Consider the following 3,921-nt stretch of genomic DNA (forward strand, 5'->3'; position numbering starts at 1 on the left):
ACAAGGGTCATATGGTTCCAATGTAGAGCTCCTTGGCAGTTCTAGAAGCACCCTAGTGAGCAGCAGGGCCCTGCTGGACAGTGTCAGTGAGACTCAGCTGGCACCTTTCACAGATCCACACCTGACCAGGTAGCTCCTCTAGGCCAAGCCAGGCTGGACTTTGCACTGCACCTTCAGGTCTGACCACTTTGAGTCCATGTGAGGAAGGAAATTGATGACTTGCTACGAGGCCCTCTCATTTATAGCCTAGCACAATCTGCTTCCTTTATTCACTCATTCTCCAAATTTTACTGCCCCCACTCCTCCACATTAAGTATGCTGCACCATTTTGCTAATCTAACTTCCCTCAGGGAATATGAGACTGATGTCCACACCAAGCCTATGCAAAGTCTTGCATATGGCAGCCTCTACTTGTTTCTTAGTGGTGTGGGCCAGGCCCCAATTGTACTGAAGCCTCCTTTGTATCTTCAGAGTGCTCCTAGGACATGAGTAGGTATGCGTAAATGTAAGATAGAGGTTTATTTATGTTGCTGTAGCCATACATTGAAGACCAACATCAATCACAGCAGGCAGGGTGAAACTGTAACGGTCTTTCGTTGGCTTTTTTTTTTCTTTTAAAGCAAAGTTTGTATAAATAGTTTCTTTCTTTTTTTTTTGTCTTTGTTTCCCATTTCTACACCAGTCCCTAGAATAAGTGTTAAGAATAGAAAATAAAGTAAGCTAAACCCAAAAAACCAAAGACTGAATGTTTTCTCTGATAAGCAGATGCTGATCTATAAAGCGGGTTGGAGGTAATGAAGGAACTTTGGATTGGACAGAGGGGAGGGAGGTAAAGGGAGGGGTGTGGAGGTGTGAAGGATTGTGGAATGAGAGGGACTTTAATACCCTTATACATTTGTGACTACACTACTGGTGTTGACTCTGCACCACGTTCAGCCAGAGGAAATGCTCCATTTGTGTACAATATTCTCATGTATAATTAATTAGAATAAATTTAAAAATTAAAATTAAAAAATGATAAAGATCTCTAAAAGAATAGAAAATAAAACTGTCATGAAGAAATTTATTGGCTAATTCTGAGGTCTAAGTTTAAAAAAGTGACAATTTTTCCTCTTTGCCATTTTTCAAGAACTTCTAAGATAAGACAAGTGATTCTTAAACCTGATGTGCCTTTACAATTTCACAGAAAAGGACATATTTTGCTGTTTGTTCTGTAGCATTAAAACTCAGGAATCAGGATGGCAATGGAGAATTGGTTTTTTTTCCATCCTGGGTTTGAGCAAGATAGAGAAGAACATTTTCTTTGACAAGTCTTCATCTTTGATGACTGTGAGGCATGGAAAGCTTTTATAAAAACAGGACACAGTGTGGGGGCAAGGCAGGAAATGCTCAAGTGTGTATTTAGCTAGACTGTTAATCAGGAACCTGTCTCAAAGTGTATGTTCCCTTTGCAGTGCCCAAGAGGGCCGGGCAGTCCATCAACCTCCATCATCAGTTTAAAGATCAAAATTAAAAAAGAATTTGAAGATTTTCATTTCAAAGGGGGTCGGTTTCACTGTCGGCTGTGGGGATTGTGGTAGGGACTCCCTGGACTGCAGTATAAAGCACTTTAGTGGTTATGGGACTCTAATCGAGGATCTGCCTCTTTATGTAAGTATCCCAGGTGATAGTGATGCAGACACAGTTTAACAAACTGATGATTCTGATACAGGTGGGCCTCAGATGACAGTTTAACACACATTGTGCATGTCATTGAGTCACAATACATTTATTTAAGAACCTTAATTGATAATGATCATTCCAGAAAATTTGGAATAAAAAATTTTTAAATAATCCTTCAGTAATTTTTTGTGATCTTTCTCCTTGCAGAATTAAAATAAAGCTATTAGTCTATAGTTATTTCCTAGAAATAGTTAAAAATTAAGAAAATAATAGAACAAAAACTTATAATCATTATCACAAAACCACCACCATTACCAGCAGCAACAACAGAAAACCTTCAATAGACCTCCCTGTGTAGAGACATGGCCACTCCCTTGGGAAGATATGAAGTCAAACTGTGCTTTACACTTGAGTGTTTTAAGTATTTGCATGAATGATTTTGGCTTTGAAATACAGAGGAATTTGCTGGCAGATTTATCTGAATGGTTGGAAACTCCTCAGACCCATTACTGAATCTAAAAATAATGTAGTCAATGGTAAGAAGGTGCCTGTATAGTTTCACAGGGAAGGCCATATTTTGCTGGTTAAAAGATACTATTATGTATTTTAAGCACTACACCTCTTTGCGCACTGGCTGTGCCAGGGATGTGGGGCACCCGCAGGCACTGGTGCAGTGGGGTCCACGGGATGAGGAGGTGCAGGGGACCAACTGCACTGCTTGAAGGGCCTTTTTGTTGTCTGCTTTGTGGACACTGTGGTGGCCTTAGCAGAGTTCCCCCATATTGATGTCAACTGGCAAGACAATGAGAACATGGCACTAATCACAGCTGTGCCTGCAGGACACCCCACCATCACCAACTACCTGTTGAAATATTTCTCTGGTCTTGATCTTGAAAGAAGGAACGTGTTCAGCTTCACTGCCATGATGAAAGTCACCATGCAGGGCTAAACGGAGTGTGTCAGAGTCCTGATGCAGGGGCAGATGTACATGGAAGGAACACCCATTGCGGGATGCCCCTCCCCAGAAGTAGGCCGCTTACATAGGCTGGGTGTAGGCTTCGCGCAACTCTCCCATGAACAGTTTGGGGAAAAGTACAGGCTAGAGCTGCTGCTGCCCTCTGAGGCAGTTCTGAAGCCTGCAACCTCCAAAAAAGTGTTTGCAGAGACTCACTGAATTTGTGTGGTCCATGCTGACCTCGTGCTCCAGCTGGGGCCTGGAGGATGGGAGCATCCTAGACCATATGATCAGGATGAGCATAAGCTTTTACAATCCAACTGTGGCCATCATCTGCCAAACTGTGAGCCCTGAGGACCTTTCCTGTGTGGCTAAAAAGCAGCAGGCAGTAAGGAAATCCTAGCAGCTAGGGGAAAACCAGGACACCCTTGCCCAAGAGAGGAATGAGGAGGAAGGCACTGAACAACAATAGCAGACTTCTGAGGCCATGAGAGCCTCCAGAGAGGGGGTTCCAAGAGTTGGTCCCCTGTCTTCCTTCCTGCCAGGGGCCCAGGGGTCAGCCTCTGCCTGATAAAAGGCCAGCCTTCTGCCCCTGAAGCTCTTGCATCAGAGAAGTGAGTGGCCAGGTGTGTGTTCCTCAGCATTCACATCAGCAAGGTGCAGGCACCCATCTTTCGGAGGAATGGATAGCCCTCAAGGGCAGCACCAAGATGGCACCCACCTGCAGAGTCCCAAGCAGCAATAGAAGGAGGCCAAGGAAGAAAAGGGGAAGGCAGAAGGGGCAGAGAGGAAGCACCTGGCAGAAGCACAGAAGGAAAAGCAGGCACCACGCAGGAGGAAAATGACATGAGGGGGTATGTTGAGCAGAGGGCCTGTGTCAGGCTAGCAGCTGTGGACTTGGTGCAGAGCCCCAGCTAGGAGATGCACAATGGAGGAGAGAAGCACAGGGCAGGGGGTCCCAGGATGGGTGCACAGAAGAATGCACAGGGCTTCTGCAGTGCACTGAGCCAGTCCTGCACAGCCTCTCCTGACAGACTTCTTCCCAGAACCTAGGAGGTGACTAAGCTGTTCCTAACTGGGAATGACACAAACTGATTTGTCTAACACCCATTCTCCAAGTAATCAATACACCTAGAGGCTAATTTACCTAAATGACACCATTTAGAGAACCACAATTAAGAAATTTATAAAAGGGCAATTTATTTAAAAAACAATTTATAAAAGGGCAGGTTCTTTGCATTATTTTGTATGTTTAATCATTATTCACCAATCTGCAGCATTTTACAGGTGATGAGGCTCTTTGT

General features: G+C 44.2%; 1 pseudogene; it reads left to right on the plus strand.

Moving 5' to 3' along the window:
* Positions 1-2,261: 2,261 nt before the first annotated feature.
* Positions 2,262-3,020, plus strand: LOC144249356 (ankyrin repeat domain-containing protein 33B pseudogene; annotated as a pseudogene).
* The last annotated feature ends 901 nt before the right edge of the window (positions 3,021-3,921 follow it).

This window comes from Urocitellus parryii, chromosome 11 (assembly GCF_045843805.1).
Source record: "Urocitellus parryii isolate mUroPar1 chromosome 11, mUroPar1.hap1, whole genome shotgun sequence".
Classification (NCBI taxonomy): Eukaryota; Metazoa; Chordata; class Mammalia; order Rodentia; family Sciuridae; genus Urocitellus; species Urocitellus parryii.